Here is a 27,596-nt window from a genome sequence, read left to right as displayed (position 1 = left end):
CTGATATATTTCAGTTCTGACAAAATGTTGTTAGAACTGGAAGCAAAGCAATCACTGTAAGAAGAAAATTGTGAGCTTCTGAGAGGAACTGATGGCAAGGTAACTATGTAATGTTCATTTGAAGTTACCTCATGTGTTAATTTTTATATAATTTTACTCAGTACAGGTTCTCTTTAAAGGGAAGGTTAGTAGTTGGGGCCCCCTCACTGCTCTGAGCCTCCCTGCTATTGCAGGGGCTCCTCCCCTGTAGAGATGGCCCGAACAATTCGCCAGCGAACAGTATTCTGCAAACATCAGCTGTTCGCATTTGTGGTGAACAGCGAACATATGGCATGTTCGATTCGCCCCCTATACATTATCATTGAGCTAAACTTTGACCCCTTACCTCACAGTCAGCAGACACATGGCAGCCAATCAGCTAGCACCCCTTCCTGGATCCCCCACCCCCCTATCAAAAAGCAGTTGCGGTGGCCATATTGGATCAATTCTCTGCTGGTTGCTGATTTGTTAGTGAGAGCAGGGTCAGACTTTCTGCAGATAGGTAGGGAAAGCATTAGCTAGGCCTGTGTTCTTGTTCCTCACTAGCTGTGAAAGCACTTCAAACAGCCCTATTGAGGGCTAGCATATCAGTCTCCTGTGTTTTTTTTTTTTTGTGTGACACTCCACAGCCCACTGACACCCAGAGCTGTGTGCACACTACTGCTGTTGCCTCATTAAGTTACACGCACAGAACCTCTCCAGTGCATTATTATTTTACTGTATTCTGATAGTACTATTGCATTTCTCTGTATGTGACACTCCAACACGCCACAGCCCACTGACACCCAGAGCTGTGCATAATGTGATTCCTGCCCTTTAGGGCAGGGCCGGGCCGAGACATAGGCTGGAGAGGCTCCAGCCTCAGGGCGCAGTGTAGGAGGGGGCGCACAATTCATTCAGCTGTCATTCCTAATTGTGTATGAAGCAGAAAGAAATAAGAAAAGGGGATACATGGCAGTACACTGTGAACTTGGCCACGGTCCTGGAACCCCTTCAGGAAAATTAATCCTTGAACTGCCGGTGCTACGCCTCACTCAGGTCACCCACCTGAGGGTAGAATCATGCAAACAGTGAAGAGGCGGCACACAAAAGGCTTGCTATTTAAAGCATATATTGATGGAGCAACACCAAAGGGGATACATGGCAGTGACTGCAAGCCAGATAACTAGATATTAAGGTGTTGGGGAGGTTGTGGGCCCTGTGGCGCCTCTTAGTCTAATAGCAATCAGTGTGTGACAGCTGAGGTGGGAGGGATGGAGAGGCGCACTTTGGTGTCTCAGCCTTGGGTGCTGGAGGACCTTGTCCTGGCTCTGCTTTAGGGATTAAAACTAGACTTTGCTTCAACTCTATAATTTTTGGTAAGGCTCTTGGCATGGATCCCCCTCCGGCATGTCCCTGTCCAGGTGTTAGACCCCTTGAAACAACTTTGTCATTACTTTTGTGGCCAGAAACAGTCTGTGTAGGTTTTAAAATTTGCCTGCCCATTGAAGTCTATGGCGGTTCACCAGATTCACCTGTTCGCGAACAGTTTTCGGAAGTTTGCGTTCACCGTTCGTGAACAGAAAATTCTAAGTTCGCGACACATCTCTACTTCCCTGTAGTTATGCCCCTGCATCCAGGAATAAATGAGATGGGAAACGACATGATCAAGTGCACCATTTGCTCAAATGATGGTAAATGATCGTACTGGCAGCTGTTCATTCACTTCAGCACCACAGCTGTCTTTTACTGATGTGAAAACGTCTGTGTGAACTGGAACGCTACTATTGCTGAGAATAAGACAACTCTAGCATTCAGATTAACAGGAAACTTTACTTCAGCTTTCTTACATGTAAGCATGTAAAATGTGCATATAAAACATAATCATTCCACTGGATTTATTACACTGATTGTGATATGAAATTGGCCAAGTTTGCTGCCAGTCAATGGATCACTCCAGACGTGGCAAATGAGAAATAAGCTCATATTCTGTTCAACTACTTACTCCTGCAGCATGATGGGAAGTATCTTGGCAGTCTACAAATGGAGTACAGAATCATGACCTAAAAAAATCAGCTTAAAGTGGTCTGAAACTCTGACATAACATTAACCAGCTGAGCGGTCTGGACGAGCTCAGCTCGTCCAACACCGCCAGCGGCTGCCGCTCAGGCCCTGCTGGGCCGATTTTAATGAAATAAAAAGCAGCACACGCAGCCGGCACTTTGCCAGCCGCGTGTGCTGCCTGATCGCCGCCGCTCTGCGGCGATTCGCCGCGAGCAGCGGCGAAAGAGGGTCCCCCCAGCCGCCTGAGCCCAGCGTAGCCGGAACAAAAAGTTCCGGCCAGCGCTAAGGGCTGGATCGGAGGCGGCTGACGTCACGACGTCGGCTGACGTCGATGACGTCACTCCGCTCGTCGCTATGGCGACGATATAAGCAAAACAAGGAAGGCCGCTCATTGCGGCCTTCCTTGTTTATTCTGGGCGCCGGAGGCGATCGGAAGATCGCCTCCGGAGCGCCCTCTAGTGGGCTTTCATGCAGCCAACTTTCAGTTGGCTGCATGAAATAGTTTTTTTTTTATTTAAAAAAAACCCTCCCGCAGCCACCCTGGCGATTTAATCAGAACGCCAGGGTGGTTAAAAAAAAAAAAATGTGTTTTCCTACTATTTATTACATACAGTTATCATATTTGCTTTTGTGCACACCTAATATTGTCTGTTTACAAATTACACGTTTCCAAAGTGTAGTTTTTCTTGACCTGAAAGCTGGCATTGCATTTTATTATTTTTCTATTATATCTGCTTTTTATTATTTATTAAAACCTTTTAATTAGCCATTCTGAGCTCTGTGTGCCTGAGAGCTGCTTCCTGATCACGCTCCCCTGGAGAATTCTGCACTTGCACAGTCCATAAAAATTGGAACTGCGCATGCATAGAATGCTCCTGACAACGGCACCACAATTGAGGAGGTGCAGCTAGGGCCACACATGCACTGTAGCCCGCAACTGGCCAAGTTGGGCAGCTTTTAGAAGGGCACAGTTGCTGAACGAGACAGGGCAGAATGACGGCCAGGGTCCAGGAGGACTAGAAGAAACCCAACTGGCATCTTTTATTCACTTTAAGCCAGTTCTGGAAATTGCTGGCTCCTTGCAAATTTGAAAGGAAACAGGGGCTTAACAATAGACCCTGCAAGGGATGCCTCCGCAGGGGGGCCCAGAAGCCACAGGAGGCCTGTGAGGGGGGAAAGTTTGAGAGACTGACAGCTAAGGGCAGAGAAAAAAACGTATTCTGCTCTCCACCATTGTTATATTGACTGCATGTGTCCACCACACAGATAAGGACTTATACACACTCTGGAATTTGTACACTCTCCCTGCTCCCTAGGGTTCGTAAAAAACATCTGTCTCTCACTGCTGCAAAGATCTGATGACTGCATGTACAACCTAACAAAGAACAGAGTCACATTTTGAAAAAAAAGTTGTAGACTTTCCCTTTTTCACTCTGAAAGAATCCTAGATTCTTATCACACAGGCTAATGACCTTATGGCCTCTAATTACTTTTAAAACACAGCAGAGTGGAGATTGATGTCTAAGGGCTCGTTTCCACTAGTGCGAATCCGCATGCGGGCACTGCACGCGGATTTGCATAGGCAATGTCAGTGGATGGGGCTGTTTCCACTTCTGCGGGTGCGGCAGCGTTTTTCGAAGCGGCAGAAATCTGCACGGCAGAGCCGTCAGATTTCGCGTGCAGAAGGAATGTGCACGAATCGCCGCTAATGTATCTTAATAGGGAAATCGCATGTGGGGTGACCATGCGTTTTTTGACGCGAAATCGCATGCGATTTCGCATAGGTAATAATGTTAATTTACACCAGCAGTGACATGGTTAAATTCGCATATACCTTACCTATGCGGAATCGCATGCGAAATCGCGGCAAAAACGCATGCGGAATCGCACCCGCATGCGATTTCGTCCGCGGTGGAATGCAGACGATTCCGCACCGCACTAGTGGAAACGAGCCCTTACTGTTGCTGCTTCATTGAGAGCTTGTTGTCTCATACTGAGTCCAAGATCCCGTAATAAGAGTGAATCAATCAGTGACATTCTGAATGTTTTGCCAAAGTTACATTGAATACCATATCTTACGTTCAGCATGTCGTTGTTGTTCCTCCATATAGCATGTGCTCTCATGTAGTAAAATAATAAGGCTGTGTGTGTATGTATGTACTGGGAACAGAGCTGCAACGAGGGACTTGTCAGCTGCAAGGGGCTGGAGGAAGCCCCGGGTAAGTAGATCTGGGGGTAGCATAGATTGCCTGATGTTGCGGAATCGCCGGCGAATCACCGCAGGCAAATCGCATGCGGGTGCGATTCCGCATGCGGTTTTTGCCGCGATTTCGCATGCGATTTCGCATAGGTAAGGCTGTATGCGAATTTAACCATGTCACTGCCTGTGTAAATTAACATTATTACCTATGCGAAATCGCATGCTAAATCGCGGCAAAAAACGCATGGGGAAAACGCATGCGATTTCCCTATCAAATACATTGCGTGCGATTCGCCTGCATTCCACACGCAGGCGAATTCTGAGGACCCTACCCTGCAGATTTTTTCTGCACAGAAAAACGTGCGGGGAAACGCACAAGTGGAAACAGTCCCATCCACTTGTACTGACTGTGCGAATCCGAATGCGGGCAACGCATGCGGATTCGCGATAGTGGAAACGGGCCCTAAGTCTAAGTGTTTTTATCTGCATGGAGAAAACACATTGGTCCTCAGTTTTCCTGTGCAGAAAGCGAGGGGGTTGGGGGGCCCATCCAAAGTTTCGCAGGGGGGGCCAGTGATGTCTAGTTATGCCCCTGAAAGGAAAAATTATTTTTAATAATATTAAATTACAAAAAAATTGTCTGACTGTCCTGCTGATCCTCCTCTACCTCTAATACTTAGCACTGCAGTCAGAGACATCTGATCTGCATACTTAATCAGGGTCTTTGGCTGACTGGCTTTGCTGCATGCTGGTGGTGTGTGATTTAGACAGAAAGATTAGCAGGATGCCAGGGAACTGTTTTTTTTTTTTTAAAGGAAAAAAAATATGGCAGCCCCCATATACCTTTCACTGGTGTCCTTTAAAATGTATTATCTAAAGCAACTTTTGTTATTTTGAAAGAAAAAAAAATGCTTTTAGGATTTCACAGTGCAGAATCAAGCCTCATACTCAGACAGGGGCAACAGTTTGTCTATACAAACCTGTTTCTAGCCCTGAGGCTAGTGATACTACATTGACGAAAAAGTAGGGACAACATGTGGTGCATAACAGAGCGACTTCCGGCAGGTGCGGTAAGGTGGAGAACAATGTGCTAGGGGACCGTTTGGTAGTCCGTGTTGCTAGTGATTCTGCATGACAGATCTTTAGCCATCATCAGGTGGCTCCTGTACAAAGATTATCTGACCTGTACACAAGGTTTATGGCCAAGACTGTCTTTACCAGCCAACTTGGCTAAGTTGAATCCAGCATGTGTACCTAGCTATTCAGTAGCCACAGAAACAATAAATAATTGTAAGAAGTGCAAAGGTCTTTTTTTTTATTATCATAAAGTGCTATAGGGCTTGATTCACTAAACCGTGAAAACTCAAATATCACACCTTATCAAAGATATCACACGTTATCAAAGTTACTGTATCACACGTTATCAAAAGTTATCACACGTTATCAAAGTTAATACGCCTTATCAGAGTAGCATAGCGAGCTCCACGAATCCACAGTGGCTCAGGGCAGGCCGAGTGCCATTGCCAATTAGCAGGCATAAGTTTGTAGCGTTCGCTATGCTACTCTGATAAGGCGTGTTAACTTTGATAACGGGTGATAACTTTTGATAAAGTGTGATAACTTTGATAACATGTGATAACTTTTGATAACATGTGATATCTTTGATAATGTGTGATATCTTTGATAAGGTGTGATATTTGAGTTATCATGGTTTAGTGAATCAAGCCCATAGAGTGACAGAGAAAAATATTTGACAACATTTTGCTACTGCCAGTAAATTTTTCACAGAAGATAATTAACACAAACCGGTATAATTACTGGGGCATACATAATCTCCTCAGACAACTCTTGTGGAAAAAGTGGCTAATACATATGAGATGGGATGCCACAACTTGTAAGAAAGAATTGTATAAATATTGTAGTAATTGGCCAGTTAGATTCTGCATGGAAACTTGACCAAGCAAGTTACTGTATCCTAGAACCTAGGTTCTTAACATGTGGTACACGTACCCCAGGGAGTACTTCTGATGGTTCCAGGGGATACTCAGGCTTTATATACTTAACCAAGAATAACATATTTAGGGCTTGATTCACAAAGCGGTGCTAACTGTTAGCACGCCTGTGAAAACCCCCTTAGCACGTCTAAACAAGCTTTTCACGCGCAAAACTTTATGCGCGTAAAACTTTACACGCGCACTGCACAGAGTGCAGGGCGCTTCGTGCGAAATGCCCATTAAAGCCTATGGGACTTAGCACGCGCATAAGACTTTGCGCGTGCAAAACTTTGCGCGCGGTACTTAGCGCGTGGTCTAATTCAGAAATTCGGTGCTAACCTACTTAGCACCCTGGTTAGCACGTCTAAAGACTTTAGACGTGCTAAGTAGGTTAGCACCGCTTTGTGAATCAAGCCCTTAGAGTTTTAAAGAAAATAATAAATCTTATTTAAACACCACCATATTAGTATTTTAGCTAATTAAAAGCAATAATAAATGCTTGAAAATTGTTTAGAACCAAATATCATGTACTACGATTTAATATCTATTTGTAAAGAGGTAATTGTGATAATTTTTACTTGGTGAGTACAGGGTTTTAAAAGGGGTACATACCAATAAAATGTTGAGAAACACTGTCCTAGAAGACTGATCACTGCCCTCTTCTCTTTTTTTTCCTTCAAAGAGGAGAGAGTGTGCAAAGGTAGGAAAGCGAGAAACATAAGAGAAAAAGATGAAAGAGGGGAAGGGGGTTGTTACGACCATTTGTTAAACAGCAGTTACCCTCTAGAGATAGAATGCTAAAAAACAAAAGATGCAATGTAAAATAGCACAGTTCCCATGCCAACCAGGATCCATACTTAAAAGGAAATTTCACTGGGAGCAATTTTAAGGAGATACCATTAGTAACCTCAGTTACAAATATATACTATTTGATTAACCCTTTCCAGTCATATTTAATCCTTTTCCAGTACAGGCCCATTGTGAGACATAGTCCAAAGTAGGTAAATGACTGCCGCTAGGTGGCACTGTTGCTGGATAAAATTTGGCACAGTGTGCCGCTAGGTGGCACTGTTGCTGGATAACATTTGGCACAGTGTTGGCCTCTTCAGATCATAATGTGGACTGAATTCAACACTTTGATTGGCACCGATGATGTCCTCTGCCACTGTGCCATGTAATGTAATTTGTGGGTGCATATGTTTATCTGGTCTGGCACTGCGTTGCCATTTGTGGATCAGAGTGTTGGCCATAGTACACACCTTCAGCACCACGATGCACTGTGTAATTAAGAAATTAAACTGGTGTTTACGCTAGGGGGCTTCAGGGCACGAGCTGGCACCAGCCCTGCCCCCTCCCCCTTATATTGGGGTTGCCTCCTCACTCTAGATCAAGAAGGTGCAGACCCTCAGGATCCCTGTGGCTGCATCATTTTCACAAACCCCTCCCAGTACACTAAAAACGTGTTTTTTTTGGGGGGGAGGGAGGTGATTGCAAAAATGGATTGGAAAGGGTTACAAGTCCTGCTTATCTGTTGGCTTCAGTAGCCTTGTACTTTTGAACTCTTTGGAGACATGTTTACAGTCAGTGAAAAGGTACTGTATCCAGTCAGTGAGATTGGGGTGTACTTTGGAGATTGACTCATCCTGACTCAGGAAGCATTGTAGGCAAGATGGTCAGCATGATGGACAATCCTTTTCCTATTTTTAGAGGAATCCAGCAATGTCGGATTACTCAATTCTGCCTTTAATCCAGAACATCGTTCCTGGCTGGCTGCTGTGGGCATTTCCTGCATTAGTGCTTTATACTAACTCATTCATGCAAACGCAGAGCTGCATCTTGTCGATTAAGCATATTGCTTTGTGCTTCCTCTGCAATGTAATGGACTTTCCAGCAGGAAGGACAGACTTCATTCATCTCGGTGGATGAATAGCTTTGTCATTCAGGCATTAGCAGCGGAAGACGCTTCACATGCATTTTTTGACTGCTAATGTCCAAGCCTGCCTATGCCTTGCTGCTTTGTTTCTGAATGACAGTTCCATTCCTTTATAGAGATATATGGATCCTGTCACTGCTACAGCAAAGCCTAGCTCATTGCAAAAGCGGCTCAGAGCAATGAACTGCAACTGCAAGATGCTCATCTGAAAGTGAAAATATCCACACTTCAACATGCTGTCTGCAAGCGTTATTGAACAAACATCAATAGCACAAACAAACATGGACAGTGGTTTCAATGTGTTTCACATTCCAAGCCCTTGCTCATCAGTAAGTGCCATAGGAAGTGGTGGACACAGACCACAGTGACCGCCCTGCGTAGATAAAAAAATGTATAAAAATGAACAAAACAGGACCCATGTGATGCGCCATAACAAAAAGTGGGCATGATCACAATAGACTGTGTGCAGAGCCAGATAATGTCCACTATGGTTAGGTGGATGGAATAAAAAAGGATTGTGGAGGTCACACCATACCTGTATATCAATTGAAGGAATTAGGTACAGCCTGGAGTAGATGCAAAATGGCAAATTTATTGATCCAGTTGCGTCATTAATGACAACACTTCTGCTCTGTACTATAACAAGGGGTAATCGTCAACACAGAAACTGTGAATCCAATATTAGCAATTGGTGCAATATCACTAGACCATTTTGGATCCTCAGTGGCTGCCATCCTAGTGTTACTATCTACTTATTATCTGTCACACCTATCCATAAATATAGCATACCTGCTTGAGAACAGATCGTCCAAGAATCCAAAACGGTCTAGTGCCATTCCATCAATCCCAACATTGTATTAAATGTGGCTGGTCTTGGCAATTACAGGACAGGGGAGCAGTTTTGCTTGTTGTTGATGTAACTGGGACAATACATTTGCTATTTTCAATCTACTCCAGGGTGTACTTATACCTAATTCCAACACCTGAAGTGAGAGAAATATGGAGGCTGACATATTTATTTATTTCCTTTTAAACAATTCCCTGGCTGTCCTGCTGACCCTCTGCCTCTGATACTTCTAGCCATCAAACCTGAACAAGCATGCAGATTTGTTGTTTCTGACTGAAGTCTGACTGGATTAGCAGCATGCTTGTTTCAGGTGTGTGATTCAGACACTACTAGTACCAGAAAGAATAGCATTATGCTAGGTAACTAGTATTGTTTAAAAGGAAATAAATATGGTAGCCTCCATATCCCTCTCACTTCAGGTGTCCAATAAACTGAGAAAAACCTTGTCCGTTACATGAAAGTATGAACTGGAACTAAGCAAGGGATCACATCTGTGATGAAGATTTCCAGTTTTAGCCAAAGTCACTTTTACATCCATATTTACATTTCTTGCGGACTTCAAACTTTATAAAAAACATATCATAGATTTTGCCAATTACACATTTTCACAAAGATAAGCCCTTTCTCAAAAATGTATTTTCCTATGCCTGTTCATGCATTTGTCAAGTTTATGAACACCCATTAACTTTCATGAAAAATTTCTGCTTAAAATGTGAAACTTGAGAAATTTGGGGGTTGATGCTCTAATTGCTGGTAATATTGCTGTGTGCAGTCATCACATGGTAATATTACTGTTTCTACCATCAGCAGTGTACTGCGTGTTTCGCAATTAGGGAAATTAGGGAGACATGGATAATGCAAGCATTGCACTGGCATGATATGCTACTTGCGTAATGCATGTGAATTTAGTAACATTTGCGTTAATCAAGTTTTGCTGATTGCTAACACGCAGTACATTGCTGGCAGCAGTAACGGTAATTCTGCTGTGCACTGCCTGCCACGGCAATATTACCAGTGGTTAGTGCATTTACCCCTTGGAGAGCAATGGAAATCTCCCTATTCACTTTTTACATGTCTTTTATATTTTACTAACACAATCAGTTCCTAATACTACCTAGAAAATCCTGTTGCCACAAGTTATTGTGCCAACAGATTCAGATTGCCTGTCTCCTTATTTTATTCCAACCACAGACTCACCCCATTGTTCTCCTCCTTACCCAGTCTGTATCCTATGTGCTGCCCCGTTGTCCGTCTGCCCCCCTTTATAGAACCAGAATGTGTCATAAGTCTTTAGGTTATCAAGGCGTTTTTATAGAATTTGGTCCCAAACTATGGCCGACGGATTGATTCCCAACCCCTGCGGACCACAGTGATTGTGTGTATGTACACACTGCCCACTAAGGTTATGATTTTCAGCAAATAATCGCCTAAGTAATTAGATAAATGTGATCAAATTGGCAGAAAATAATCCTTGTTGATGTCCCAAATCAACTGCAAATGAGCCTAAGAGCCCTACTCCACTAGCAGGTGTGATCGCAAGCTCAATCGCACTGCACTTGCGACTGTGCAAGGTGCTTTTTTCACTTGCAGTGATTGCATCGTGCAGCTGTTGTGAACGAAATGTAATTTCACGGAGAATTGTGCAGGCCGGCGATTTGCATTTGGACTGCGATTGGTTCAGGGAATGCTTGATCCCCTTCCCCAGTTGCTGACATGGACATGCCGCCAGGAACGAGTGGTGGTCACGCGCACATGCACACACACCCGCTGCTGTAACATTGGACATGTAAACGTGCCCAGTTAGACATGATCAGAGGCATATCTAGAGGGGTGCACATATGGCACCTGCCATAGGTGCCCCTTGTCACTCACCTGCGGGGGGGGTGCATCCCCAGTAAGCAATTAATCACCCCCTCTGTAATAGCCAGCTCACCGCCAGAGAAATTGCCTGTGCCGCCGGCCCGGCGCCTGCAGAAGGAGAGGAGAAGCCTAGGGACTGTGAGCGACACTCATTGTGACCTGCTGTGCAGTGTGCCCCCACCCCCGTGTGTCACCTAACTGCCCGGTGACGGCCTGCAGCTACAGCCACCAACTGTTTCCTGCTTGTCTCCCCTCCCACCTTTATCAACTCATAAACTAGTTGGTCAATCAGGAGGAGTATCCGGGGATACAAGGCAGCGATCGGTGCCGATGTTGCTATGGTGAACAGAGACGCTGCGGGGACCCCCAGCGTCCCCACAGCGTCTCTGGTCGCCATAGCATTGTTGGCACCACTCTGTTCACTGCCTTGTATCCCCAATCCTCCTCCTGATTGACCGCATACATGATGGAGGTGGGAGGGGAGACTTCCAGGAAACAGTGGGTGGCTGTAGCTGCAGGCGGTCAGGTGACACAGAGTGCGCACATCATTGACTGTGAGGTAGCAGCTAAGCAGCATCCTAAGCCCACCAGAAGCACCCTCTGCCCAAGCAAGCAGCACCCCCTGCCGCAGCCAACAGAACCCTCTGCCTCGGTAAGCAGCACCCTCTGCCCCAGCAAGCAGCACCCTCTGCCCCAGTAAGCAGCATCCTCAGCCCCAGCAAGCAGCACCATCTGCCCCATCCAGCAGCACCTTCTGCCCCAGCCAGCAGCACCCTTTGCCCCAGCCAGCAGCACCATTTGCCCCAGCAAGCAGCACCCTTTGCCCAGCAAGCAGCACTCTCTGCCCCAGCCAGCAGCACCCTCTGCTCCAGCCAGCAGCACTCTCTTCCCCAGCCAGCAGCGCCCTCTGCCCCAGCAAGCAGCACCCTCTGCCCCAGCCAGCAAGCACCCTCTGCCCCAGCCAGCAGTACCCTCTGCCCCAGCCAGCAACACCCTCTGCCCCAGCCAGCAGCACCCTTTTCCCCAGCAGTTGGCTGATGGTGTAATGGTTAAGGGCTCTGCCTCTGACACAGGAGACCAGGGTTCGAATCTCGGCTCTGCCTGTTCAGTAAGCCAGCACTAATTCAGTAGGACACCTTTGGCAAGTCTCCCTTACACTGCTACTGCCAATAGAGCGCGCCCTAGTGGCTGCTGCTCTGCTCTGGCGCTTTGAGTCCGCAAGGAGAAAAGCGCAATATAAATGTTATTTGTCTTGTCTTGTCTTGTCTCTGCCCCAGCCAGAAGCACCCTCTGCCCCAGCCAGCAGCACCCTCTGCCACAGCCAGCAGCATCCTCAGCCCCAGCAAGCAGCACCGTCTGCCCCATCCAGCAGCACCTTCTGCCCCAGCCAGCAGCACCCTTTGCCCCAGCCAGCAGCACCATTTGCCCCAGCAAGCAGCACCCTTTGCCCAGCAAGCAGCACTCTCTGCCCCAGCCAGCAGCACCCTCTGCTCCAGCCAGCAGCACTCTCTTCCCCAGCCAGCAGCGCCCTCTGCCCCAGCAAGCAGAACCCTCTGCCCCAGTAGCAAGCACCCTCTGCCCCAGCCAGCAGTACCCTCTGCCCCAGCCAGCAGCACCCTCTGCCCCAGCCAGCAGCACCCTTTTCCCCAGCAAGCAGCACCCTCTGCCGCAGTCAGCAGCACCTTTTGCCCCAGCAAGCAGCACCTTTTGCCCCAGCCAGCAGCACCTTTTGCCCCAGCCAGCAGAACCTTCTGCCCCAACCAGCAGCACCCTCTGCCCCAGCCAGCAGCACCTTCTGCCCCAACCAGCAGCGCCTTCTCCCCCAGCCAGCTGCACTCTCTGCCCCAGCAAGCAGCACCTTGCACTCTGCCCTCAGTCAGCACTCAGCCACCACCCTGCAACCAGTTGTTGTTGTGCAGGGGGGGGGGGGGGGGGGCGCAATTTTAGTGTTTGCCATGGGTACCATACAACCCAGATACGCCTCAGGACATGAGCGGTGTCTAGCTATCTTCAAGTGAATGGAAAAGCATTTTCAAAATGGTGAAAATGCTGCAAGTGAGTTTGAGCCCTGAAGGTGATTGATGAGAATTCAGTCAATCAGAAAACCAAATTTTTATAATTAGTTGTGATAGTTAGGAAGTGCAGATTGGTAATTTAATAGTGAAATAATCTATGTATTATAATGTTTTATTTCCAATCACATTTATCTAATTGCTTGGGCGATGCTTTGCTGAAAATGGTACCCTTAGTGGGCACCTTCATGTATACACATTCTTGCGTGTCTAAATAATCTCAATGGCATGCCACTTGAGGGGCGGGCTTTAATTGTCTGAAAATCTGCTGTGTTCCCAGAATATTTTGTGAGCATAACTAAAACTAGAAGCAATTCATCAAAGGCAATAACATAATAAAAGTGTAAAAATAAAGAAAGCTAATTGCTTGCCCACATTTTAAGGCTATAAAACACCATTAATTACAGAGAACAACATGAAAAAAGTTGTAAAATCAGGTTAATTGTTTATCTATTTATAGCTGCTGATGTTTATTACGGTTCTGGGAGGTCCCTAATAGGGTGACAAAAATAAGCAGCATAAAGTGCGTTGTTGTTGTTTTTTTTTTTTTTTTATTGAGACCAGGGACTCTATCAAATGTAACAAATCAATACATTGCTCAATTGCTTCACGCTTGACTGCTCCCCTTTGAAGTTCATCTTCCTTTTTAGATTATATATTTATTGCCACTTAAACAGCACCTATAAAAATCACATTCTTTAAAAGTCTATCAGGGTGTATTTCAGTGTCATATCCATGTTTTTTTTTTTAGATGCAAGCCATTAAATTTACCAGTTTAATATGCAATTATCATTGCACTTATTTTAGAAAGAACTTTTATTTGAAATTATGAATAATTGTACTTGCAAAAATGTCATGCTTCTTCTAATGCATAATGTGGGCTGTGTAATTATAAAAATGTGTTTGAGGAAGAGAAAAAAAATCAAAAGGCAATTAAAAAGGAACACGCTGATCGTGACTTATACATAAGGTTAGGAAAAAAACGTAGCCATTCCCAAGTGATTAATATACGCATATTATCTGGTAGCGTTAAAGTACTCATAAGAAATGATACAGGAAAACCACTGGCTATAGAAGTGGTCTATGTTGCAGATTTTTCTACTATCTATCTAGAGAAAGAGAACTCTTTCCTGACTGACCCTTTGTTTAATCTATTTTCAGGTTATTGTTACAGAAAAATAATTACAAAACAATTATAGGAGCCTATTGTAACATGTTGTCATTTTGTGAGCAAATAGATAAGGGTCAGTCCTGTTGTTTCATGAAAATTTAGTCATACTTGCTTGTTTCGTCTAAATAATATAGCTTTATAACATGGCTCTGCTCAGATTGTCAGTCTGAGTAAATTGTTAACTGTATTCGATTCCGATCCACTGTCACTCTTTCAGATGAGCAGCTGAAGGCAGAGGACACAATGGCTGGTGTTACAACTGTTGCCATTCAGTTGCATTTAAATTGCACTCGAATGGCGCTCGTGGGGGGCATATGGGACACTGAACAATCATTACTCCAACACAGATAGCTTACTTTGACGGGGACCTCTGATTAACTACACAACGGTCACTATTAACCACACTACTATTCGCCCTACCTCTCAGGCCCGCTGTCTGGGTGTCACCCTGGACTCCGCATTCTCCTTTACTTCCCACATCCAAAACCTCACAAAGTCCTGCAACTTACACCTTCGTAACATCTGTAAGATTCGCCCTTTCCTGACCTCTGCCACTACCAAACTCCTCATCCATGCCCTCATAATTTCCTGCCTTGACTACTGAAATGCCCTTTTGTCTGGTCTCCCTATGACCAGAATAGCCCCACTGCAGTCCATCATGAATGCGGCAGCCAGAATTATCCACTCCTCCCATCGCTCCACCAGGGCGGCTCCCCTCCGTGAATCCCTCTACTGGCTTCCTATTCAGTTCAGAATCAGATTCAAGATATTGTGTCTGACCAACAAATCCGTCCACAAATCCTGTCCAACCTACATTTCTGATCTTACTCAGAGATGCACACCAAGCCGCTCACTCAGCTCCTTCAATGAACTTCGCCTGACCGTCCCCCGCATCCCCCAGTCCAATGCATGCCTCCAGGACTTCTCAAGAGCAGCTCCAACACTATGGAACTCCCTACCTCCACCCATTAGGGCAGCTTCCTCCTTCAACACTTTCAAGAAGGCCCTCAAAACTCACCTTTTCACTCTGGCCTACCACCCCTCACAATTGCTCTAAACCCACAGCTGAACTCTGGTCCCTTACCTCTCGTGTCCCTACCTCTCCCTCTAGATTGTAAGCCTTTTGGCAGGGTCCTCCTCCTTTTGTGTCCTACCTGATCATGCACCTCGATTACTGTAAACCCATGCTATGCATTTGAGTGAACCTAACTTGCCTAATCTCCATGCTCCCATCCAAAGACTGACTAAGCATTACCTTGTACTCATACTGTGCTATGTGATCTGTTTTTCTTGTATTCCTGTATTGTCCTGTATTGTCCTTTTTTTCCGATAGTGGTCCTTTAACCGACCCCTTCCCCTCCGCAATTTCAGTCTAAATCAGTGCAGTGTTCCTCCAATGAACACACCCTCTGCCAATATATGCGCCACCTATACTGCTATTTATCAGGCTCTGCAGGTGCCCAGATTACTCAGTGGGCGCTGCTATAGCCGCAATTAACATTGCATTATATGCGCCGCTCAAATTGCCTGCTTTGAGGGAGAGTGCTTACCGAGTCGTGGAGAAAAGTAAATTGGAGTAGAAAATCTGACCCAGCTGGGAATGTTGGTAGTCTTTAATTAGCAGACTGGTGCTGGGTAGAACGTCCTTCATTCGGTTCACTAGGAAATATAAAGCCAGCACCTAAAGTAGGTTCTTCATCCCACATGATTTATTGTACATGCAAACAATACAGCCAGGTGTGCTAATGTATCTCACACAAATAACTGTGATTACTCATAAAAGGAATTTCCCAAATGGTCATCTAGACGGCAACATATTCTAAGAAATCTGCAGTTCACAGGCAATTAAAGTCTATTCATTTACACCACCCTAGAGATTCAACTGCCCCAGCTAATCCAAGCCAAGAATCAGATAAAGTTCAGATTGTTCCACTTATTTTACTGAGGCTGTATAGAATTCATGAACTCGTTCCCAATGTCTGCAGCTAAGTAAGCCAACAAAGAAAACCCTTTGCTAGTTCATATTCCATGATAGTAAAGTTTATAATGATTGATGTGGATGTGTCTCTTGATATCATATGTATAATAATAGGGACGCTTTATAATGATTAATGTGATGAACAATATCATGGGCCCACTGCATCATCCTTATGTCATTTCCTTATGGCCAGGCCTGAAAAGAAAGTAGGAAACATATGAGGTAATGATGACAAAGCACACCTGTATTGCCATGCGCAAAGTTAGCCAGTATAAATAAAACATTCAAGTTGGTTGTCTCCTTTAGTTAGTGTAGCGTGCTTTCTTGGTGTTTGCCGTTTTATAATCATAGTGAACTAATAATTGGTTCCACGGACTCCTTTACCAAGCATGTATACAATGAACAGAGGCGCCAAAAGTATAAGATTAGATTAAATGAGCTTAAAAACCAACTTAAATGGCAAAATTGAAGGAGGAAGTGGTGGTCTTACCTCCCTCAAGCAGACACGACAACGACTGCGATTCAGACAGTCAAACACATTTATTAGGAACTCTAAAAAGAAATGCAACGCGTTTCGCAGGTTCAACCCCGCTTCATCAGGCAATATAGGGAGGAGTATCAAACAATCTGCACAAGGATTCAAGTTAAGCGCCTCTGTCTGTGTCTGCTTGAGGGATGTAAGACCACCACTTCCTCCTTCAATTTTGCCATTTAAGTTGTTTTTTAAGCTCATTTAATCTAATCTTATACTTTTGGCGCCTCTGTTCATTGTATACAATTTTGAGTCCACCCTTGGTGGAGGGTTGCTACCCTTTCTTCCTGTCTACAGAGAGCGACTTCTTAATCCTGAGTTGGGTCAGGACAATCTCCCCACCTGCCTTTACAGTGGTTGCCTGCTGGTGACCCTGACTTGTGAGTATCTAGCAATACAAACTTATTGCCACCTTGTCCAGTACGAATTACACTATTGGGGCTCTTGGTGTTCCCTGTTTTTATCCTTTACCAAGCATATTATTGGATGCCATATTTCTGAATAATCTTTCCTGTGTAGCACATTGCAGGGCCAGATTCAGTGGATTATGAGATGAGGAAATCTAAAGGAATTTTCCATTGTTGGTTACAAATTCTGCTTTGTAGTGCTAAATTCAGAAAATAACAATATCTGCAGGAGTTTGGAGCCATTTCCTCTAAATATTCCATTTATAGTACAACATAATCCCAAAAATTTGAGAGTCAGTAAAGGTGCATACACATCCAAATTTGATTGGCCAATCACTGACCAAATGTACCACCTCCATGTAGAATGAGGGTCGAGAGACTTCAAATACTATGAACAGATTGTGGAGGAAAGCTCTAATAACGCATGAAAGTGGTAAAATTGGCCAATTAAAATTGGAGGTGTGTATTCAGCATGAAGGATACATTAGGCAAAAATAATTATAGCAGATTTACTTACCTGGGGCTTCCTTTAGCCCCTAGAAGCCTCTGTGTCCCTTTGTACAGTTCCACCTTCAGCCACTCTTCTGGGGTCCCCTCTGTAGTGGCCGCTGACCTGGCTGGGTTTGCAGCTTCTAGGGGAGTGGTTAGTTTTAGGCACCACCAGGGGAGTGTTCTGTGTAAGGGCCCGTTCAGACTACAAAATGCGGACCACAACGCATGCGGACCGCAACGCGTACGAACGCACGCATGTCCGCGTTCGTATGCGTTGCATGGCTGATCCCATCACTGAAAAGTGAATGGGACAGCCACGCGTTTTTGTAAAATCTGCGTGCAGCATGCGTTCCCGGACCGCATAGGTCCGGAACGCATGCTGTGTGAACATCAGACATTGCACTCTATGCAATGTCTGATGTCGTGCGTTTTGGCCACCTGCACGCGTTTCCAAAACGCGGCTGGAAACGCGTGCAGTGTGAACGGGCCTTAAGGGTGGGGTTGGGTTAAGCAGTATTGACAAAAAACGTTACAACGTTTAACGTTAATATTTATTCGTTATTATTTCTCGTTTATTTTTGCAACAGTAATTATCGTTAATAAAGCTTGACAACAATGATTCTCGTTAGCAAATTTCGTTAAGACCTGGTGCCAAATTCATTAATAACCCGGGCCCTTTTTTCACGGCGCCCTTTTTTCATGCACGCAAACATTTAGTTTTAAGGAGGAAAAAGGGTCTGTGATAATGGAGAATTTCTACAACTGGAGATATGAGTGGAGTTTTTTTTTGTTCTTTGTTTAGCTCTATTCAGGTATCCTAGGTTGCAGATTCAATAGATTTTACTTATTTCATTAACATTATGGATCTGTGGTCTTATGAGAGAAAAGTATTTATCAGTTGAAAGTAAAGAACTGTGGCATACTTCCCATGGAAGTTTTTTTTAATGGAGACTTCTATGTGAATTGAAGATACCGGTACCTTGTGGTGAAGCAATGAGATTACTTTTGAATTATAGGTCCGGTGTGGACTTATTCTGGGTAAAAATTGTTGACGGGATTTATTATAATTCAGTGAACCACTAAATAATTATTTTAATGTGCTTTTATTTAAAAAAAAAAACAACAAAAAAAACACACACACACACACACACACACACACACACACACACACACACACACACACACACACACACACACACACACACACACACACACACACACACACACACACACACACACACACACACACACACACACACACACACACACACACACACACTACTTGCATATGTTTCTGCTTTCTTTAATGATACAGAAATAAGTTCCTACTTCCAAATGGAAAAGAAGACCATTTTTATGCTACTTTCATCTATTATACGGTCTCCCGGTTTCTGTATCCCCCAGGAATACCATATATATCATACTGTCCAAAGACATACTGTACATCCGACATTTTTACTAACTTTTCAGTCAGCCAAGACACATATTAATTTATGCAGTAAGTTGCTGTGACCTAGAGCTTTTATTTTGCTAGCATTGTTTCAGGAAAAGCACCAGTTATTTTAAAGGTTACCAAGGGATACACAAACTTAGGAGAGGCAGATGGTCCCATTAAAAGAAACTAGTCAAAAATAGAAACGTTAGAAGCCTTGTGTGGAAGAAGATGTTCTGTGAATATGATGATAATAGCTCTGGGCTGCTTTCTCTTTGACAGAGAAGTGTAGTAAGGTAAATGTTAGTGCCCTGGAACTAATAAGTGGCCTGAGGGTCAGTGATATTGGCTACATTAATAGGAGGCTTGATGGAACATTACCTTTAATGCTGAACTCTCGTCCCCTAGGCAGTGATAGAATACTAAAAATGTGTAATTCAATGGGGGGAATCACCCTTCAGGCCTTGTTCACAGTGCTCAGTTGTGTTGCAGAATAATTCTGCATGTCAACTCACTCCCATACAATTCTATGGGGCTGTTCACAGTACTGCATTGTATCTGATCCTGTTATTCTAACTCGCTGCATGCAGGCTTTGCAGTAAAGTCTATGCCTAGTCTCTATTACAGTTCACACTCACTACAACGCAGAGTTCCCCAACCCTGTCCTCAAGGTTCACCAACAGTACATGTTTTGCAGGAAGACACAAACAATCACAGGTGGGGTAATAAGTGTCTCAGCAGAGCTTATTAACTACCTGTGTGGATTTCCACAAAACATGCACTGTTGGTGGGCCTTGAGGACCGGGTTGGGGAACACTGCTTATAACGCATGCAATATGCAACTGACTACTGTGATCCCCAGCCTCAAGGTCACCTCTTCTCCCCAACAATCGCAACACCAACAAATGTATAACTTACAGGGGTGTAACTACAAATCATGGAGCCCTCCAGCAAAACTTTGATAGGCCCCCAAATTTTCACACCCTTCTCTTGCCTACCCTTGGTGACTCTTGGCGCCCATCTTGCAAGGGTCATAAAACAAGTGTCATCATTATAAGCTTCACACCCATAACAAGTGTAGCCACAACACCTGGTATGAAGGATGGACCCCTTTATCGGAGAGAGTGAAGTTGGGGCCCGCTTAGAGCTCTGAGTTGCTCAACTGTAGTTACGCCTAGGGATGGGCTTTCGAGTACTGAAGTACTCTAATTCGGAATTCTAATGTAATACGCGACCTATGGGACGCGGTCCACCACTCACTACCGCAGTTCGCGCTTCCTCCTTCTGCCGGAAGTAGGACGTGGACGTGCGGTAGTGAGTGGTGGAATGCGTCTCATGGGTCGTTTATTACAGTGGTGACACGCATAGGATCCATGGCCTACTTGGCAACTTAACCCCCCGCCCCATCCTGTGGTCACAGCTGCAGTAATTAATTTTTTCATTAGAATTCCAAATTCGAGTACTTCAGTACTTGAAAGCCCATACCTGGTTACGCCCCTGATAACTAATGACCATCTATGACAGGTCGGGGGGGGATTGTGGCACATACTTACTTTCTGCTTTATGTCACATAAGTAAACATAAATGAGACGGTTATTCACTGCTAAATGAGCACATGTATTTCTGCAGGTCAGATTCAACTCTTCACCTCTCAGATCCACAATAACTGTTTGGGGAAAGGTAAGCTGCAATTTGGAGAATTTCATATTACTTGACATCTACACATAAGTAGGACGTTTGTTTACAACTGGTACATGAAAATATAGTTTTCTGTAGTATGACCATGATCTGTAACCTATGTAAGGATTTTTCCAATTTTGCCTTGATGCAAGACACCAATTGCACAAGCCACGTCATAACTGCTTATCACTGACAGACAACAGAAACACAATAACATTCCTTCTTGCAAAAAAAAAAAAAAAAAAAGTAATTTTCAATCACTTAGCCTTTAAGCTGTATTGGTGCCTTTAACCACTTTACCACTGAGGGGTTTACCCCTTGAGCACCAGAGCAATTTTCACCTTTCAGCGCTCATTCCATTCATTCGTCTATAACTTTATCATTACTTATCACAATTAAATGAACTATAGCTTGTTTTTTCCGCCACCAATTAGGCTTTCTTTAGGTGGGACATTATGCCAAGAATTATTTTATTCTAAATATGTTTTAATGGGAAAATAGGAAAAATGTGGAAAAAAATTAATTATTTTTCAGTTTTCGGCCATTATAGTTTTTAAATAATGCATGCTACTGTAATTAAAACCCATGAGATGTATTTGCCCATTTGTCCCGGTTACAAAACCGTTTAAATTATGTCCCTATTACAATGTTTAGCGCCAATATTTTATTTGGAAATAAAGGTGCATTTTTTTAAGTTTTGCGTCCATCCCTAATTACAAGCACATAGTTAATAAAGTAACAGTGTTGTACCCTCCTGACATAAATATTTAAAAAGTTCAGTCCCTAAGGTAACTATTTATGTATTTTTTTTAATTGTAATTTTTTTAATTTTTCTTTAATTACAAAAAAAAAAAATGGGGAGTGTGGGAGGTAATGAGTTAATTTTTTGTGTAGAAGTAATGTATTTGTATGTGAAAAATGCTTTAGGGTGTAGTTTTACTATTTGGCCACAAGATGGCAACAGTAACTTCTTGTTTAATGCGACCTCCAAATGTCCTTCCGGACGCTTGGAGGAAGTACTAGGAGGCTGGGAACGTTTTTTTTTTCACAATGATCGTGCTGCATAGCGGAGAAGCAGCGGATCATTGCGGGGCTTAGATCAACGAACGGGAATGGATTTTCCCATTCATTGATCTTCCGGGCGAGCGGCCGGCGGCGTGTTTACGAGCGGGAGTGCGCGCTAGAGCGAGCGGGAGCGCAGGCAGTGGCGGGAGCGCGGAAAGTACGGATTTCTCCGTCCCTGGGGGTTAAAGGATGGAAAAAGGGACGGAGAAATTCGTACGGGCGGGGGTAAAGTGGTTAAAACTTGTACTTGGAAGTTGTTTACAGTGTATGATTCTTATATCTATATGATGCATTATTATTAGTTACATAAAAGTATGATTTTCTTTCAGAATCAAATTACTGTATATTCTGGCGTATAAAACTACTTTTTAACCCTTGAAAATCATCTGAAAAGTCAGAGGTCGTCTTATACGCCGGGTGTCATTGGTGCTGGGTGATACGCCCTATCCTGTTTCCGACTCTCAGATCTTGCTGCTGAGGACTGTAATGAGGCGTCTCAGGTGCACATATGTGAGATCAGAGAAGGACGTAAATAGGATACAAGGGTGGGCCAGAAGGGTGAAAGAGGCTTGTTTTATGGGCACACCGCGATCTATTCTTCCATTCAGGTCTGATAAACAGGTAGACAAGGAGAGCTGACCAATCCACTTAGGGAGAGGGAGAGTTGACCAATCCAACCAGTCAATCGCCTTTATACTGGGTATCATATACAGTACAGCAACAGTAACTGTTCATACATAGCACCAGTATATGTTTCCTTAATTTTTATTTGGTGTGCGTTGGAAGAGGGGTAGTCTTATGTGGCGAATATATCCCAAACTCTTTTTGACTGGAAAAGTTGGGGGGTCATCTTATACGCCCAGTCGTCTTATACGCCGGAATAAACGGTACTTTTCTCAGTGTGTTTTTTTTTTTCAATTCAATTCGCTGGCTCCATCTGATAACCCAATGAGTAACATAAATTCACTTTTGCTAACGTGTTTATCAAGCCTTATTTTGAATACATGTGCTCATGTGCAGCAGCATTCATGGGAATCATGTGCTCAGGCTGATCAGGAAATACATTTCTTAGGGCCCATTCACACTTGAGCGGGAATCATGCGATTCCTGCTCAAGTCAAAACGCTAGCAGTTTTGTAAAAACCACTGCTACATGTAACAAATTGCAGGGTTTTCACTGCCGCGTTTGCGGTTATCGTTAACCGCAAACGTGTTGCATGCAGCGTTTTTCCGGCGATTTGCGTGTAGCGATCATGATTAGCATGCAAAGCACGCAAATAACGATCGCTCCCAAAACGCCGCAGTGTCCAGTGATTTTTCCGCATTAATCACAGGAAAATCACTCCTGCAAGACAAATCGCCGGCGTTTTGCGATTATAGGTGTGAACGGGCCCTAAGGCTTTCATTTGCTCTCACCACTTCAGTTTAGCTTACACAGAAATGGAAGAGTCACATGACCCCAACCAGCAAATAGGAGACTTATAAATATATCACATGGTTAAACTAAAACATATTTATGATTTCCAGTATATGGGAGCAACTCTAGCTTAAATAAAAAGAAAATGTGGTTAAATTTATAAATATGTTTAGATATTTTATGTATATATTCTTTTGTCACATAATGCTGGGAGTTCTGCAGTTTAAAACAAACACGTGATTGCAGGTTGTCAAAAAGAAGTTCATCATCATATGCTTAATAAATAGGAAGCGGTGTTATTTTTATGATGTGAAAACACTGAGAACAAAGATAGGCAGGTAATTAAAGAAGTCCGCAGTTCAGCCTAGCCTGGCTATAAAGCCTTGTGCCATTAGGTGTCAGAAGTCATGAGATCAATCAATACAATGGCCGTAGCAAACAATAACTTGTGCCACTAATGACTTCAATATGCCTTGAAAGGGTCGCCCCTCCAAATGAAGTGTGGTTTCCTTGGTTACACCTTGATAAGGCCATGGCTCTTACTAAGAACATATGGAGAGTGGCTTGGGTTGTGCTCACCGATACAATGCTATTTATTATTTCCAGCTATTTTCTTTTTATCCCAGTGTGATAATTAGAGAAATTAAATGGAACATTGTAGTACTCTTAAAAACTCTTTCCTGCGCAATAACAGTGAGAGCAACGTACTCTGTTGGCCACTGTGTAAAATTATAAATAGAGAGTCTGCTCATTCAAACCACTTTAGGCAATTGTTAAATAATTAATTTAGGAAGCTAAATGTAAGGGTATAAACAATAAAAGTGCTATAGGAAGAGAAATCTATTTTGTACATTTAACCTCCTTGCCGGTTATCCCGAGCTCAGCTCGGGGTAACCTGCGTAGGAGGATTTCTCAGGCCCCGCTGGGCCGATTTTCAAAATTTTTTTTCCTGCACGCAGCTAGCACTTTGCTAGCTGTGTGCAGTTTCCGATCGCCGCCGCTCACCGCCGATTCGCCACTACCCGCCGCGCCGCCCCCCCTCCAGACCCCTTGCGCAGCCTGGCCACTAAGTGCCAGGCAGCGCTGAGGGGTGGATCGGGATTCCCTCTGACGTCCCGACGTGTCATCCCGCCCGGTCGCCATGGCGACCAGGAAGCCCAGCAGGAAATCCCGTTCTGTCAGCGGCTATCATGTAGCGAGTCCTGGGCTTTATACATAATTTAAAAAAAAAAATTCAAAAAAGTGTTGCGCTGCCCCCTTGCCGCGAGAATTGTAACGGCAAGGGGGTTAAGAAGGATAACCAGTGAGGTTATGATGAACAGGCTAAAAGGAACCAAACTCATTTTAGTGAAATAGTATACATGTATAAGAAAATAGTGTTTCCACAGTAAAAATTCATATATTCATAAAATTTCTGCAAACATATAAAAGTCCCACTGCAGTTCAAATGTCACAATGTCCAAATTCTAAAATCTGCATGGAGTTCAGGGAGTCTTCCCGATAAATAATAACCAGTATACGCTCACCAGATGTTAAGCTGCCTTTTCAGGAACAGCTAATAGCGCTTCTGGCCCAGCCAGTGTGCAGGATATCCCAGGTCCGTCCAGCTTTCTCCTGGCTCCTTGACATGGGGGCATAAAACAAAGAAGCACTCGGATAGTGTGATACTGTCTCCGTAATGATACCACTCAGGAAAAACACCCGTGCTCCCAGATTTTACAAAAACACCTCGTGTTCCTCCACCATATACTCAATATGGCCTCTCACCAAATTCCATGGCTGACCCAGCACAGACCAGCAACCACGCTTCACAGATACTGTCCACGATCTTTTTCCAGCCTCACTGTCCCTAAGACTCAAACAGGGACCAGCATAGTGTAAAACCGTTTTTTATTTAAAAAGTTAAAAAAGAAGTGCACTCACAAACATCCAGTACAATTGCGCATATCAGAAATCATCGAGCTCGTCTAAGCGTCCCTCACTCCTTAGGCTCCGCCCAACTAGTTTCGTCCCATGACTCATCAGGGGCTTGAGCCAATCAGAGTGAGAGGACGCTATATACCCACAACCCATAGTCACATGCTACAAGGTATCAGCACAATTCACTCGTCATTTGACAGTATATTTCCTCAGCTTGTGCTGCAATTGGCCAAAAATCAGCCTACATTACCCATCCTGCTCTAGCGGAATCAGCAGCCGCCTCCGGGTTGGTGCACGCTGTGGTCAGCTAAAGTTACGCCTACAGTACCCATCCTGCTCACGGGGTTTTAGTAGCCGCCTCCTGATTGGTGCGTGCTACCCTACGCTTCCCCTCCTTCTGAATTGGGCAAAGTTCTACGTTACCCCTCCTACATCCTACAGTTCCCAGCTGCCTCTAGGGCTTAGGCTTCCATAATTGGTCCGTTTACTCATTAGGCAGAGATAGTGTTTCAATGGACGCCCAGGGACCTCCCACATTACGTCTCATCCGCTGTCCTCCTTGCTACCTTACGGAACTGCCCCCTCCTATCCACATAGACTACATTACCCATGAGCCCTTCTGTCTGAGCTACGGTGAGTCATTTGATACACTTTCCTCCTCGCCGGTGTCTTCGCTCATGAGATTCCTATACCATTGTGAACCCCAATTGTCCAGGCATATCATCTCCCTCTCTCTATGGAAAGAAATTCCTCCCTCCCCTTTTGCCTCAGCTCGCCGGGATAAAGTATATATGTTACTACAATAGTGGAAATAACTCATAAATTATGCATCACCTCATGCAAATCATATTTAAAAGGGATAGCATATCACTAAAAAATACCTAAAAATACCAGGAAAATTGCGACAGTTTAGCTCCTCCCTCATTTAGATCACCTTCTACCTAAAACTTATATCATTATCGGAACATACATCTATATCTTTTGATACCCTTTCTATTCTCCCCAAATCCTTATGTTCCTTCTGCACACAAGTACATGTTCACTGTATAACACCATATAGAGCTGACATATTGTTTCCCAATACTTGATAATCTGACCATGAAGTACCCATACAATCCCCACATGCACCAAACCGACTATACCACCCCAACACACATTGCAGATGGCAGTCAAATAATGCATGTTTGCCCCCCCTTTTTTAAGTACCCAAGTTTAGTCATCAGCTATAAAACAGTTAATATCCAGCTCGACATTCAACCCACCAGGCACCAGTGTTTGTAGATCAAAAATCCATCTGGTCTCCATTTTTGATATTTCTCTAATTTTATGACACCCTCTCCATTTCGTGGTGAGCTTTTGAACACCACAGAATTTCAAAAGTGCTGGATTACTCCCATGTTTTTCTTGAAAGTGTTTGGACACATTATGACCCCTAAAACCCCTGCTAATATTGGCAATGTGTTCACCCACTCGTGTTTTCAGAGCCCTTTTGGTCCGTCCCACATACTGCAGCCCGCACGGGCACCATAAAAGGTAAACCACATGCGTGCTGCAGCAGTGGATGAACTCATTAATTTTAAATGTTCTTCCCGTTTGTTTTGAAACTATCTCTTTCATTTTTATACCTTGTGCTTTTTCACAAGTGGTGCACTGGTGACATGGATAGAAGCCTACATTGCCCCATGCATCCGTCTTATTTAGGACCCTAGGGCCGTCCACATATGTTTTTACCAGCCTTTGCTGCAAATTCTGTGCTCGTCTATAGATAAATTTCGGATATTCCGGGAGTACTTTTCCCAGAGTAGGATCATTCCTAAGCAAATTCCAGTGTTTTTTATAAACACCTTCAATTTGCTTATATTGGGAATTGAATTGTAGCATCAACCCATATTGACAAGCATTGGGGCTGCCATTACTCACCTCTCGGCTATTTGTCCTCCTTGATGTTTGTAATAACTCCTCCCTCCCTTTGCACATTACCTCCTCTGACACTCTTTCCAGATGTTCCCGATTGTATCCTTTCTCAACGAATCTTTCAATCAACATTTCTGCCTGCATGATATAGTCGCTTACCGTAGAACAGTTTCTACGTATCCTGCTAAGCTGGCCTTTTGGAATGTTGGCCATCCATCCTGGATGGTGGCAGCTTCGCATGGGAATGTACGAATTGCGATCAGTTTTTTTGAAAAACGTTTTATTACCCAAAGTACCTTCTCTTTTCATCACCACTATATCAAGAAAATCTATTTCTTCAGTGCTGCACTTCATAGTGAGTTCAATGCCTAATTGATTACTGTTCAACCATTCTACATAATTTTTTAATTGGTCAACACTTCCTTCCCATATCCAGAATAAATCATCTATAAACCTTTTCCAATTTCTTACTCCCCTACTCTGTGGTAATGCCAACATCTCTTTTTCCCATTGGTCCATAAAGATGTTGGCTACGCTTGGTGCATATTTTGCCCCCATCGCGCAGCCAACAGCCTGTAAGTAAAATTTCCCATCAAACCAA

At 44.0% G+C, this 27,596-nt stretch overlaps 1 protein-coding gene across 1 annotated transcript in view; it reads left to right on the top strand.

Moving 5' to 3' along the window:
- Positions 1-27,596, top strand: part of GRID1 (glutamate ionotropic receptor delta type subunit 1) — a 1,791,150-nt gene that overhangs the window by 93,055 nt on the left and 1,670,499 nt on the right. The window contains exon 2 of the mRNA XM_068258558.1: positions 20,630-20,680. The gene's annotated coding sequence lies outside the window, so the exon portion shown is untranslated. The remainder of the gene's footprint in view (positions 1-20,629; positions 20,681-27,596) is intronic.

This window comes from Hyperolius riggenbachi, chromosome 10, assembly GCF_040937935.1.
Source record: "Hyperolius riggenbachi isolate aHypRig1 chromosome 10, aHypRig1.pri, whole genome shotgun sequence".
NCBI lineage: Eukaryota > Metazoa > Chordata > Amphibia > Anura > Hyperoliidae > Hyperolius > Hyperolius riggenbachi.
Note: the sequence above shows the minus strand (reverse complement) of the source record. Positions and strands in the feature narration are given on the sequence as shown.